The following is a 16,208-nucleotide window of genomic DNA, read 5'->3' as shown; positions in this document are numbered from 1 at the left end:
TACTTAGTCTTAGATGCTGGAATGCGGAGCAGTACCAACTATACAGGATTGCTGGGTTATGACAAGCTACACAGGCTCGGATGTGGCAGCTGACACTGGGTTGGCACCAGCAATACAGGAACACCTGCTGCGAGTTAACACTAGAATGGCAACAGAGACACAGAAGCCAGAGAGAGCTAGATGGAGGTTGTGCTGATAGTCTCTAGGTGCAGTCAGGAAGATTATAAGTAGCTCTATGTGGCTCTGAAGACAACAAAGCATTGACAACCAAGAAGTGGCTCTAAAAGAGATTTATACCCCTGGGCACTCTGGGATTGGTCACAGGAGTCATCTGACTCCTGATTGGATCCTGACCAGTCAATTAATCTGTACTGTTGTGGCTGCTCCCAGGGCTGGTTTTGGAGGGAACTCTAGCATTCTGCATACTGAGAACATGCAAAGGGAACTGCGGTTTCTGTAAAAAGGAATGGAAACAATACATTCACATGAACTCTGTAGTTCAGGTCTAGCAATTCCAGCTGAATACAAACTTTGCTGTTTTCAGGAGTCTGCAGGCTTCACAGACATTGAATTCCACTTAACCGCTTCTTTAGTAGTGACTATCAAAATATGGAAGATCCTGGGCATCTCATTTTCACCACTAACACTAGTACTAATACAGTACTCTGACAGGATGAAGACACTAGCTGTCTTGGACCTCTCCTCTATGGTTATTAGTTACTAACACTGTAAAAGAAAATATTGTAAGGGGGAACACAATTACCCACCTCTCCACCTCCATTTGGGGTACAGATTCCTCTATGCAACCGTGAATTACCAAGTAAAGGGGTAATTCAGACATGATTGTAGCAGAAAATTTGTTAGCAGTTTGGCAAAACCATGTGCACTGCAGGTGTTGCAGATATAACATGTGCAGAGAGAGTTAGATTTGGGTGGGTTATAGTGTTTCTGTGCAGGGTAAATACTGGCTGTTTTATTTTTACACTGCAATTTAGATTTCAGTTTGAACACACCACACCCAAATCTAACTCTCCCTGCACATGTTATATATGCCCCCCCCCCCCCCACAGTGCACATGGTTTTGCCCAACTGCTAATAAATTTGCTGCTACAATGAGGTCTGAATTAGGCCCATAGTGTGGGACTAATCTGTGTAGATGGTGCTTTGAGAGAGGTTTCTTTTCTTTTCAAACGAGTCTAGATCTCTAACAAATCAGATTTTCAAAAGACAAAAGACAAGGTTGGATATGTGCAACTGGGGGATTTATGCAAACTGGACAGTATGTTTCCTCGGATTCGGTATGGTATACTGACAGATGGGATGCCGACTGTCCGTGTACTCACAGCTGCATCCTTTCTGTTTGAATCACAGCAGCATTGCGCTTGTCACGCATCAGGGCCGGTGGCTCGCTTCACTCGCCACAGGTTATATCCCACTTGGTTGGTGGCATGGACCCACCAACCAAGTGGGAATACTTTGTAGTGGTCGGGATTCCGACTGTCTGTATTTCATTGGATATCTGGATTCCGGCGTCGGCTGCCTGAACGCCAGGATCCCGACAGCTGGTATTTTAACGGCATCCTGTTTCCTCAGTGTACAGTAAATTGGGATGTTAGACAAGAGGTATTGTCTGTCCAAATGGAATTGGGAAGTCAGTCTGTTCAAATGGAACTTTTGCTGGTGGGGAAGATTTCTGTGCAATGGAAGGTATAAAGAGAAATTAGATTTATGCAATGTACCTTTTTACCAGTTCAGAGTTGTGCAAAAGCAATTACACACAATTATCTTCCAATGTGCTATGTGTTACACTGGATCACTTTTGTTACTTTTTCAGTGTTTATTTATTACTTTATTAAAATGTCAGGCTACAGCTTTTAAACTGAATAGTCAATAATAATCTTCATCCCCACAAGTGAGCACTAAGTACCAGTATTGATGTTATTCTGTTTACCATGCTGTCATTTACACTTCACTGATTGTAGCACTTAACACACTTTTAGATCAGCTTTCTATAATTACCACTTATCTGCCTTTGATTCTGGTCTACTTGAAAATATATTTCTCATCCATGCAAATAATGAAGTTGTGTTCATACTTTAAGGGGTAAGTTTATGAAAGTTTAAAGTGGGTTCCCTGTGATAAAACACTTTGCACTATCTCCCCATGTTGTAATGTGGTTTGAACACATTGGCCAAGTGCAGTGCCAGTTTTTATTTTCTCTGCATTGCCACATCTACGGTGCATCTTGAGATAAAGATGCTTCCAATGTCCCCCCCATTATGATATTTTTTGAAAGATAAAAATGTGAGCAGTATTTCAGAATAATCAAAAGCCGAGATTTATGGAGGAGTAGATTCTTAATTGCTATTAAATTTGATTTTGTTATGAAATTTTTGCTCTTTAACTAAATGCATTCCAGTGGGAGTTTTAATCCCACAAAAGTACATATGCAGAGTGATTTTCCAAAAGCAGTTCCAAAAACCAGAAAGTATATGTTCCCACATGAATGAGAAAGCTCTGAAGCTCTTAGCTTAAAGTCAGTGGCATACAGTAATATTTAGATAATTCTCATTAATATTTTCAGATTTCATGTATAATAAATGAAGGTAGGGAAACTAAACTGCACTTTGTACCAAATATATCCAGTTGGAGAACTGGAGAAATACACTGAATTTGCAATCAAATATTTTAATAAAAAAGTAGAACATAGAGTATTGTTTTAGATGCACTGAACAATAAATAAAATAAATATTAATAACAATGACTCCCAAACTGAAGGCTGAATACTACAGTATTTTACAAAATGTTTGCCCCTTCCATATATGGCCTCAAGTGCTCTTAGTCCATCCCCAACAACATCACATAACAGAACTGATTGACCATTAGTCATTGACTGTAAATTCTACAAAACAATAAATGTAAATTTATAAATACAGTTGGTTATTTAAATATAGTTGTGATTAAAAATATGCAATTTCATTCTGCACATATGTAGAAAAATGCAATCATCTTTTCGAGTTGGCTGTAGGTTATACTTGCATTGATTCATGCCTGAGAAGATGGGTATAATAAGGGCATATGCCAGTGGTTCCCAAACTTTTTGGAATCATGGCACCCTATAGTATCAGAATTTTATTCACAGCACCCCTAGGCCAAAAATTTCTTAGCAAGAAATTTTTAAATAAATATTAAATCAAAAATTGTGTTTACATGTCATCTTTAGGTTCCATTTGTGGGGTGAGGAACAAGATTTGCTTCTGTTTGTCCACATATTTTATGGATTGGCAGCGACCAGCACTGGCTTTGCCTATTACATTGACCAGAAATAATTTTGATTAGTCCTGGACCACCAATCCAAGGCACCCCTGCAAGTGTTCTGAGGCACCCCAGGGTGCCTAGGCACACATTTTCTGAACCATTGGCATATACACATTAGTGTAGCACAGCACCCAAGAGATGGACCATTTTATGTCTTAAGTTTCTTTAACACAAATAACAAATAGAACTGTAAAATCTGGGCCCGATTGTCTGTCAGCGGCCCTGTTGATCACACAATAACATAACACACAAGTACACACGGGGTAGAATTATAACAATCTCAATAAAGCAAATGCGGGGTTCCAGAACAACAGCAGTCTCACTCCACGGTCACCAAACTTCCATTGAGCACACTGATCCACAAAACCTGAAAGGAATTAAGATCAAGGAAAAAAAATAACTGTTTGTCTTAGAGCTTCACTGTAACCTCTGCTTCTAGAATATTCCAGTAAGACTGTAACCAGGAGTTTTTTAAGAAAGAAGGGGGCCCGTGTGTCGACCCTGGATGGGCTCTGTCCTCTCCATGGCACCGCAGGCTCCAGCACTGTTCTGGAGTCTTCTGTGTATGCTCAGGTCTCTGGAAACATGGTGCCCAATATGGCCTGGAGACTAATTATCTACTGCGCATACGCAGCATCCATTTTTGATCTGATTTTTTTACGCTGCTGGCGCGGCTACAGCTCATGTTGTCGGACTCCGGGAAAGTGAGTATTAAAACAATATAGGTGCAATGTGTGCAGTGTGGTCCCCCCTGGACCCAGCGGTCCATGTGTGCTGTACACATTGCACCCATGCACACAACGCACCCATGATAGAAATGCCTGTGACTGTAACTAGCTTACCAGTCCAGACATCCAGCTTCATGATCTCTATTCTGAAGTTAACAGGTGTCTCCTTTCATCACTAGGAATGGCCTTTCATCTTAGCTCTAGTTACCATTATTGAGATTTCTGAGTACATGGAGGGAGCTATCACTGTTGGATTTATCTCCCCTGCGCTGGACAGGATTTACAGGTATCCATGTCACTCAAGGACCCCCTGGGGATGCTAACTCCACAATAGTCTGGAGTTTACAAACTTAACACAATAGCTCTTAACAATGGAGCCTAATAACTAATGATTAATGAGATGTGATAAACTTAGTATCAGTGAGAACCAGAGCTCAAGATCTATAGTAATAGTCCTGTTACCAGCAATATCACATGGTGGACTATAGGGTACATTTTCAGGATCACTCTTTTTTCAGGGCAGCTACAGCCATAGACATACTGTAGGGGCTGATGAGGAGATGGACATAATGAATATGCATACAAAAAAAATCTCTAAAAACTGTACATACTGTATAAATAGCATATTTACATCCATATGCTAGGATGTTGGCATATAAAGATGCATACAGCTCTACATCAGTGGGATATGTACAAGGTTTACTAGTAATTGCATCAACATACACTTAAATTCAACCAGATCCAAAACACAAAAACATATTTTTAACAACAGTTGTCCAAAGAGTAATGCCTAAATGCTCATAACTCTGAAATAATATGCAACATTTATTTAAAACTTTGTCAGTCTGTAGTTTAATATGTCTGCTAAGTATATATCTATTTTTGTTTAGGTAGTGCAAGAAATACCATGGAATCCAAGATGAAACAAAGAGCCATCATTGAATTTCTGGAAAAAGAAGGCTAAAGAGCTACAGAAATCCACAGAAGACTGAAAAAAGTGTATGTGAGCGTGCAGTTGACTATAGCAATGTCAGAAGGTGGATAAAGAGTTTTCAATTGGGAGAATCGTCCATGTGCAACAAACATCATGGTGGCAGACCATCAACTGCAGTGACAGCAGAGAACCGACACAAAGTCGATGCCATGATTCAGAAAGATCGTCCTGTGACCATCCGAGATATCAGTGATGAACTTGAATGTAGCCATGACACCAGAGCAGACCCTAACCAATATGATGCCCTAGGCAAGATTTTGGCTGGTGCCCCCTTGTACAAACATTAGTTCTGCCTCTGACCCTGTACCCCTTTCCCAGCACCATCACCCCTCACCCATAGCAGTCCTCATTTTGGTGCTCCTACCCCCTAGATTTTAAATAGGCACAGTGTGCACATTTGGCGCGCAGCCCAAAATGGGGCGTGTTCTTACTGGGAAGGGGCATGGCCACACAATAGTACCCCCAGTCGAAATTGCGCCACACAGTACTGCAACTTTATTCACATTATATCATGCAGTAGTGTCTCTTATTCACGTTACATCACACAGTAGTACCACGTTAATCCTCACAGTAGTGCCTCTTATTCACATTACACCACACCATATTGCTCTTTATTCACATTAGACCACACAGTAGTGCCCTTTCTATACATTACGCCACAATGTACTGTAGTACACCTTATACACATAATGCCACACATTAGTAATGCATTTTGTATGCAGATAGAGCCGCAGTCACACACAGAATATAGGCATGCTGCATATAATTTTAATCAGCAGAAGCTGCTTGTGCCCCTAGGCATTCCAAATGCCCTAGGCATTTGCCTAGGTTGCCTATGCCTAGGGCCGGCTCTGCATGACACTATAGAAACACTAATCAATTATTTGGGATATTGTAAAGTGTGTGCTAAATGGGTTCCAAGGCAATGAACCAGGGATCATAAGGCCCAGAGGGTGGAAGTGTGCAATGACCTTTTGACCAACTTTGAAGCCAACCCTGAGACGTTTTTGGAATATGTCATTACAGGAGATGAGACCTGGGTATCCCAGTATGAACCAGAAACAAAGGCCCAATAAAAGCAATGGAAACACCCAACTTCACCTAGGAAAAAAAAAGTTTAAATTACAGCGATCCATAAACAAAGTCATGGCCACATTATTCTGGGATTGCAGAGGTGTGATTTTCATCGATTACTTGGAACCAAACCAATCAATAAACAGTGATCAATACATTATTACACTTAAGAAGCTGAAAGAAGCCATCCGCAAAAAAGAGGTCCACAATTCCACTGTCAAATGTCATCTTGCACACCTCACACTGCGATGGCAACATCTGCGGCCATTGCCAAAATGGGGGTGGGCAATAATGCCACATCCACCATACAGTCCTGATTTTGCCCCTTCTGACTTTCATCTGTTTGGCCCTCTCAAAAACTGTCTCTGGGGTCAACATTTTGATGAAATAGAGGATTTTAAAAATGCCATACGTTCCTGGGTCAAACACCAACCCCTGGAATTTTTCCATGGTGGCTTCACAGCTTGGGTTGAGAGGTGGAAAAAATGTTTGAGGGCAGATGGTGATTTTTTTTTTTGAGTAGACTTATTCTGTTACTAAGACTTCAAAGTATTTTACTGCAAATTTTCAAATCTGTATCTATAATACATTTTGAGTTATGAGCATTTAGGCATTACTCTTTGGACAACAAATTTGCAGTTATAGTGAAAAACACATTGCTATTACTGTAGTTGTATTTGATCTACAGTATATGTATGAAATTGAAAATATGTATGTATGTATGTATGTATGAATGGATGTATGCATGTATGTTTGTTCTTCATAGACTTCTACATAGCTTGATGGATCTGGACCAAACTTGGCACACATACCCTTCATTATCCAACTTAAAATACTGGTGTTTAAGCTAAAAATATCCACCCCAGTGCCATATATATACCATAGAAAAACTGTTGCACTCTCCTAACGAGTAAACGTGGTGCTCCTTACAGTCTGATCCATAACAAGGCAGAAATAGATACCATATGATTAAGGGCACTCCAATTCAACTAGAGATGAGCGGGTTCAGTTCGTCGAGATCCGACCTCCCCGAACTTCACCTATTTTACACGGGTCCGAGGCAGCCTTGGATCTTCCCGCCTTGCTCGGTTAACCCGAACGCGGCCGAACGTCATCATCCCGCTGTTGGATTCTCGCGAGATCCGTATTCTATATAAAGAGCCGCGCGTCGCCGCCATTTTCACTCGTGCATTAGAGATTGAACGGAGAGGACGTGGCTACATTTTCTGCCTGAAAAGCTCTATATCTGTGCTCAGTGTGCTGCAAATATCTGTGCTCAGTGTGCTGCAAATATCTACGTTCTCTGCCTGAAAAGCTCCGTATCTGTGCTCAGTGTGCTGCAAATATCTGTGCTCAGTGTGCTGCATTTTGGTGACCAACAGTATATAGTTGTACAGTACAGTAGGCCATTGCTGTATCTTGCAGCTTCGTGTCACTGCAAGTATCCATTCCATATCTGTGCTGCATTTTTGTGAGCAGTATATATAGTAGTACAGTGCAGCATTTTGGTGACCAACAGTATATAGTTGTACAGTACAGTAGGCCATTGCTGTATCTTGCAGCTTCGTGTCACTGCAAGTATCCATTCCATATCTGTGCTGCATTTTTGTGAGCAGTATATATAGTAGTACAGTGCAGCATTTTGGTGACCAACAGGGGTGGTCATTTCGAGTTGTTCGCTCTGTAATTTTCTTCGCATCGCAGCGATTTTCCGCTAACTGCGCATGCGCAATGTTCGCACTGCGACTGCGCCAAGTAAATTTGCTAAGAAGTTTGGTATTTTACTCACGGCATTACGAGGTTTTTTCTTAGTTCTGGTGATCGTAATGTGATTGACAGGAAGTGGGTGTTTCTGGGCGGAAACTGGCCGTTTTATGGGAGTGTGTGAAAAAATGCTGCAGTTTCTGGGAAAAACGCGGAAGTGGTTGGAGAAACGGGGGAGTGCCTGGGGAACGCTGGGTGAGTTTGTGACGTCAAACCAGGAACGAAACTGATTGAACTGATTGCAGTGGCAGAGTATGTCCCGAGCTACTAAGAAACTGCAAATAAATTTCTATTCGCAATTTTGAGAATCTTTCGTTCGCAATTTTGCTAAGCTAAGATTCACTCCCAGTAGGCGGCGGCTTAGCGTGTACAATGCTGCTAAAAGCAGCTTGCGAGCGAACAACTCGGAATGAGGGCCAGTATGTAGTTGTACAGTACAGTAGGCCATTGCTGTATCTTGCAGCTCTGTGTCACTGCAAGTATCCATTCCATATCTGTGCTGCATTTTTGTGAGCAGTATATATAGTAGTACAGTGCAGCATTTTGGTAACCAACAGTATATAGTTGTACAGTACAGTAGGCCATTGCTGTATCTTGCAGCTCTGTGTCACTGCAAGTATCCATTCCATATCTGTGCTGCATTTTTGGGAGCAGTATATATAGTGGTACAGTGCAGCATTTTGGTGACCATCAGTATATAGTAGTACAGTACAGTAGGCCACAGCGTTATCCTGCTGCACCGTGTCACTTCTAGTATCCTGATCAGTGCTTAATATCTGTGCTCATTGTCAGTGCTGCATTGTGGTGACCAGTATACTACAGTACAATAGTCCAGTGCTGTTCTCGCTGCTCAGTGTCAGTTCTCCGTAGTATCATCTCTATAGTGATCAGTATAATCAGTGCTCAGTAAAATCATTGTTCAGTAAAATCAGTGATCAGTATAATCAGTGCTCAGTAAAATCAGTGCTCAGTATAATCAGTACTCAGTATAATCAGTGCTCAGTAAAAACAGTGCTCAGTAAAATCAGTGCTCAGTAAAATCAGTGCTCAGTATAATCAGTGATCAGTATAATCAGTTCTCAATATAATCAGTGCGCTGTTAGACATGCGCCCGTTTTCCGCCATTAGTGCATTGGGATTTAGACAATTGATGAAGTTATTGTGTCCCCGGTACAAAATCACACCGAGATACCACTTCACTAGGCAGGTGATAGCGAGATTTTACCAATTAATATCAGTGATTTATAATTATTAATTACAGTGATCTTGCCAAATAATTCCAGTGATTTTGTCATTTTCTTCCAGTGATTTGGACCAATAATACCATTGATTAGAATGAATAATTCCTGTGATTTTGTCATTTTCTTCCAGTGATTTGGACCAATAATACCATTGATTAGAACTAATAATTCCTGTGATATTGAGGTGTTTGTGTCGCTTAGCTTAGCCATCCAGCGACCACAGTGCACCTCTTTTTCTCTTTTCTTTGCATCATGTGCTGTTTGGGGACTATTTTTTTAAGTGCCATCCTGTCTGACACTGCAGTGCCACTCCTAGATGGGCCAGGTGTTTGTGCCGCCCACTTGGGTCGCTTAGCTTAGTCATCCAGCGACCTCGGTGCAAATTTTAGGACTAAAAATAATATTGTGAGGTGTGAGGTGTTCAGAACAGACTGGAAATGAGTGGAAATTAGGGTTTTTGAGGTTAATAATACTATAAGATCAAAATCACCCCCAAATTCTATGATTTAAGCTGTTTTTGAGGGTTTTTTGAAAAAAACACCCAAATCCAAAACACACCCGAATCTGACAAAAAATTTTCAGGGAGGTTTTGCCAAAACGCATCCGAATCCAAAACACGGCCGCGGAACCGAATCCAAAACCAAAACCCAAAATTTTTTCGGTGCACATCTCTAAATTCAAGTAAAAAAAAACTGTAAATTCAATTTATTTCTGAAATCCTAAAGTCAGATAATAAAAGGATGGCTGGCATGGCTCACGTTAAACTTTCATATACACCTCAAGAATCAATATTCAGACACATACAGTGTCATGTGCATCAACAGAGAACATTAATGGCATACTCAGATCATAATATTCGTCGACCTTGGTCCTTACTGGGCCGTTCAAAGGCTCATGCTACTTGTCATCCTGCCAGTTCTTTGGTCCAGAACCATCAAGAGAACTAACACCAGGGGACCCATTATATCAAACATCAAATTAAATTACTACATACCATCAGGTGTGTCCCCGGGGGACCCGGCGTGCTCTCCACCACACTGCACATGCTCTGGTCACACGTTTATGTCACAAAATGTCTGCTCACTGTTAAGCTGTACAGTTCCACGCCCCAGTGGCTGCTTGACCAACCGCATCAATCTGTGCATATAGCTGTGCATGGTGGGATACGCAGCCTGCATTCCAGCAGGCTCTGCTTGCGTTCCACTCGATAGTTGCCACAAGAACTACCGCACAATCGGTGTCCAGTGTGACAGACGGAACACAGCGCCACCCAGCGCTGCCTAGACCCAACAGGGACACACCAAACTATAATGCACAAAATGCTCAAATATAAACAAACATTAAATGACAAATGGTCCCTAGGGATCAATCCCAAAAAATGGCTCTGCTCCCCAGGCCAGTATTATCATAATTACAGCGCAGCATTCCTCATCAATGGATTATAATACATGAAAAATAATGATATCCCTTGTAGCCTCACCACAAGAATAAATATAGAAAAATATGCATTAAGAAAAATATTAATAAAAAACATACTTAAAAGCAAAAAAAAACATAACATCACGACGCTTATAGGCAGCTTGGCTCTGCCCATCATTACAAAAGCTCAAGGCAAAACTTACAACTGTATACAAATGTAGATAATGAAAATTATATACAAAGATATATACACTGATTCAGTGTCACTGATACTCATTACAGAAAACATCTAAATTGAATGCTCTCATCAAGACCTCTAGGAGCTTTAGGGGTATATTCAATTAGGGTCGAAAACTGACATCTGTCGAAAAGACGGCAGTTTTCGACTTTTTAAGGTCGAATAGTGATTTGACCTATTCAGTCCCATCAATTTTTATTCGACAAGTTGTGGAATTCGACTTGTCGAATAGTACGTGAATCGGCGGTATAGCTGCCGGTTCACGTACTTTAAAGTGAAACGGGGCCAAATTCGACAGGATTTGGCCCCGTTTCCGACCATCTCAGTCTGACAAAAAAAAAATGTCAGACTGAGATGTGGGACCCAGAGAAGGAGAGGGGGGGGAGCCGGAGGACATCCGCATGGCATACAGGGGAGAGAAGCGCTAAAGCACAGCGCCGCAGCAGGATGTTTCACAGCCGTGCCGCTCACGGCAGCATCCACCCAGCTCCAGCAATTGAGGTCACACTTGCTGGAGCCGGGTGGACACTGCCGTGAGGTCTGGCAGCTGTGGGACATCCTTCTGCAGCGCTGCTCTCCTTCACCTGCCCGCGGCTGTCCCCGCTGGTCTCCACGCGGCCCCCCCCCCCTCTCCTCCTCTGGGTCCCTCATCTCAATTCGACTTTTTAAAAGTCGAATTGAGATGAGATTGAATAGGGTTTGTCGGGTCCATTCCGACAAATGCATGTCGGAATGGATCCGACTCTAATTGAATATACCCCATAGTGTTCAAGTCAAAGATCCATTTGGCTTCTTTCTGAAGCAACAACTGTGTCCTGTTACCACCCCTTGGAGATTTTGGTATGTGATCAATGATCATACTTTTTAATGCTGAAATTTGGTGACACGGGACTGTTGTTGCTTCAGAAAGAAGCCAAAGGCTACACAGGATATCTTTAACTTACATGTATTATTATCCATTGATGAGGAATGCTGCACTGTAATTATGATAATACTGGCCAGGGGAGCAGAGCCATCTTTTGGGATTGATCTTTAGGGACCATTTGTCATTTAATGTTTATATTTGAGCATTTTGTGCAGTATAGTATGGTGTGTCCCTGTTGGGTCTAGGCAGCGCTGTGTTCCGTCTGTCCACATGACTGTTTATACACCAGAGATTTTGAAGCATATTATTGATAAGTGATGTATTTCCATAGTACATTTACTGGTTTATTTACCACACTATATTTAAACTAGTAATGCCTATTACAGTGGCACCTGACAGGTGGTTTTGGACAAACCATTTGCGAGCTTCCCACTCTGGACACTGATTGTGCGGTAGTTCCTGTGGCAACAATCTAGTGGAACGCAAGCAGAGCCTGCTTGAGCGCAGGCTGCGTATCCCACCATGCACAGCTATATGCACAGATTGATGCGGTTGGTCGAGCAGCCATAGGGGCGTGGAACTGTACAGCTTCAAAGTGAGCAGACAGTTTGTGACGTAAATGGGTGACGAGAGCATGTGCAGTGTGGTGGAGAGCACGCCAGGTCCACTGGGGACACACCTGATGGTATGTAGTAATTTAATTTGATGTGTGATGTAATGGGTCCCCTGGTGTTAGTTCTCTTGATGGTTCTGGACCACAGAACTGGCAGGATGACAAATAGCATGAGTCGTTGAATGGCCCATTATGATCTGAGTATACCATTAATGTTCTATGTTGATGCACATGACTCTGTATGTGTATGCATATTGATTCTTTTGGTGTATATGGAAGTTTAAAGTAACCAATGCCAGTTATCCTTTTATTATCTGACTTTGGGATTTGAGATATACATTGAATTGACAGTTTTATTACTTGAATTGGAGTGCCCGTATTCATATGGTATATATATATGTATAGATATATATATATACATACATGCAGAGGCACTGCACTCAAGGCCCAGAGGAGGAAAAAACAATACAAACGACCACAACAGTCAACAACGTTTGAATCTCATTAAAAGATTTTCATCAGGCAACCTGATGAAAATCTTTTAATAAGATTTAAACATTGTTGACTATGGTGATCGTTTGTATTGTTTCTTCCTCCTCTGTGCCGCGCATCTGCGAGGACACCGGGTCAAGCTTCTGTCTACAGTACTTGGAGTACTTGGAGTGCAGGTCAAACCGCAGTATGTACAGTATGTATGTATGTATATATATATGTATAAATATATCTATATATATATATATATATATATATATATAATTACTCTGTCTTTCCGGTTATATATTCGGACACCCCTGCATCAATTGGGATGAAACCAACGCAAGAGTATCCCGGTTGGACCTCGCGGTGAAATGTGCCAGGCAGAACATTGACCCATGGAGCCTTCCAAGGATGGATTTGGATGAAAACTTCACAGAGTGGTAATATTGGGTCAGATTAGACATACTAGGGGTTAGGGTCTGTGGGACCTCATGGTGGAAAATGTCGTGCAGAACTGTGACCCAGGGTGCCTGTTCTGGACCTTCCACTGGATGCATTTGGAAGAAAAGTTCACAAAGTGGTAATATTAGATACCAGAAGACATACTAGGATGGTGGGGTACCAATCGAACCTCCCATTGGTATATGCTGGGCAGAACTTTGACCTGAGAAGAATATTTCGGGCCTGCTACTTGATGGATTTGTTAGAAAACTTCACAGAGTGGTAACATTGGATCCCAGAAGACAACATAGGGGTTGGAGTCCTGATCGGACCTCCCGTTGGTGTATGCTGGGCAGAACTTTGACACAAGGCTCCTGTTATGGGCCTTCCACTAGATGGATTTGGAAGAAAACTTCACAGCAGAGTGGTATTATTGAATCTCAAAAGATATACAGTACTAGGTGGTTGGGGTTCGGTAACAGTCAGACTTCTAGTTAGTGTACGCTGGGCAGAACTTTGACATCACTGTACGGATTTGAAAACTTGAACGAACTGTAATAACTGATAGAAATTACAATAATTCAATCACCTGAAATACCTGACTGAAATAACCATAAATCAATGAACTAAAATAACTGACAGAAATGGAGATGGAAAGATAAAAAATGTTGTGTACCCAAAAGCCTTGGAATAGCAACATTGCAATGGAAAAGTGATTATAAAACTGAACAGAGAGAAAATCTGGGGATCAGGGCTACTGGCGATAACCCAAAAACAACACCGGGCATCCACCTCATGGGTGTGTTAGAAGTGCTACTAAGCTACTAATTATTTAACTGTAAAATTAAAACCCAGGTGATGCCGGTTACATCAGCTAGTATAAATATAAAAACTAACTCTATAATTCAGCAGATATAATATTCTTTCTGGTGTTTGAATGAAAGTAGAAAAAAAACAATCTTTCCTACAAATCCATACAACATGTGTTTGATCATTGAAGAAAGCACCCATGGCCAGATGTCCTTACTTCATTGGCCAGTACAGCCAGACAGCCAGAGCCGGATTAAGAAGGGGGGCCCGGGGATAAGTACCCAGGGCCCCCTTTTCCAAAAGGGCCCCCCGCCACCGCGCGGTGCAGCGCTCCCAGCGCAGCCGCTCCACACGCAGGGCAGCGGCTGAGATATGTCCCCCGGTGTCTCGCGGCTCACCAAAGCATTAAAATGCTGGCGCCGCACACAGGGAGGGTGAACAGGAAGGACAGCTGAGCGATGGCTCAGCTGTCCAATAATCTGTGGAGCAGCAGCCTGCGGCTCAGTCATTGGCTGGGCGCGCAGGCTGCCGGAATCAAAGAGGACGGTGTGTGGACTGTGGAGCATCCCTATTGTACAGTAGAGCCCACCAGCAGCAGAGGGAAAAAACAAACAGTAAGGCTAGCTGTATTAGGTTCCAGGTCATCTCATATATATATATATATATATATATATATATATAAAATGTGTGTGTATGTATGTGTGTGTATATATATATATATATGTATGTGTATATATATATATATGTATATATATGTATATATCAATGTGTGTATATATATATATATATATTATATACACATACAGTGTTCAAGTGGGCTGCAATACGCTGGTATGGCATACCGCCACTTCGAGCACAGACCCCCGCTGCCACAGTATTCAAATTCGGTGCTATTGCTATTGAACCGTAGCCAATCTGATTAGCTGCGGTCCGTGGCAGATTTGATATAGCCGCGGATGGGCAGACCAGAGCCGCACCAAAGGCCACCGCCGCCCGCTGTCTCCTTCGCACCACCGCTGCCTCCCACATGCTGCCACCCACAGCCTCCTGCTCCGCACTGCCGATTCCACGTGCTGCCGCCCACAACCTCCTGCACCTCACCGCCGCCTCCTTCGCATCACTGACCACAGCCTCCTCATCCACCGCCGACCACAGCCAACTCTGCACCGCTGCTGACCACAACCTCCTCATCCTCCACGCTGCCAGTCACAGCCTCCTCCACACAGCCGCTGCTGATTAGGTAATTTTACACTGCTGCCTTCTCTCTCCCTTCTGTATGTCGTTGCTGTCCCTCTCTCTGTCACTCTCGCTGTCCCTATGTCCCTCTCTCTATCACTCTCCCTGTCCCTGCTTTCACTCTCCCTGTCCCAATGTCCCTGCTGTCACTCTTCCTGTCACTATGTCCCTGCTGTCACTCTCCCTGTCACTATGTCCCTGCTGTCACTCTCCCTGTCACTATGTCTCTGCTGTCACTCTCCCTGTCCCTATGTCCCGCTGTCACTCTCCCTGTCACAACTGTCTCTCTCCCTGTCTCCATGTCCCTGCTGTCACTCTCCCTGTACCTGAATTGCGGCTCATACTGTGTGGCATAATGTGAATTTTGGCTCATTCCATGTGAATTTTGGTTCATACTATGTGGAAAAATGTGAATTTCATCTCATTCTGTGTGAATTTTGGCTCATTCCATGTGGCATAGGTGGTCATTCCGAGTTGATCGCTAGCTACATTCGTTCGCTGTGCAGCGATGATGCAAAAAAAGGCACTTCTGCGCATGCGGCACAATGCGCACGCGCGATGTGCTACTACAACAAATGATGTAGTTTCACAAAGGGTCTAGCGAAGCTTTTCAGTCGCACTGCTGGCCGCAGAGTGATTGACATGAAGTGGGCGTTTCTGGGTGTGAACTGACCGTTTTCAGGGAGTGTTCGAAAAAACGCAGGCGTGCCAGGAAAAACGCAGGCGTGGCTGGGCGAACGCAGGGCGTGTTTGTGACGTCAAAACAGGAACTGAACAGTTTGAAGTGATCGCAAGCGCTGAGTAGGTTTAGAGCTACTCTAAAACTGCACAAAATAACTTTGCCGCCACTCTGCGATCCTTTCGTTCGCACTTCTGCTAAGCTAAAATATACTCCCAGAGGGAGGCGGCATAGCGTTTGCACAGCTGCTTAAAACTGCTAGCGAGTAAACAACTCGGAATGACCACCATAATGTGAATTTTGGCTCATTC

The sequence above is a fragment of the Pseudophryne corroboree genome, chromosome 7, assembly GCF_028390025.1.
Source record: "Pseudophryne corroboree isolate aPseCor3 chromosome 7, aPseCor3.hap2, whole genome shotgun sequence".
NCBI lineage: Eukaryota > Metazoa > Chordata > Amphibia > Anura > Myobatrachidae > Pseudophryne > Pseudophryne corroboree.
Note: the sequence above shows the minus strand (reverse complement) of the source record.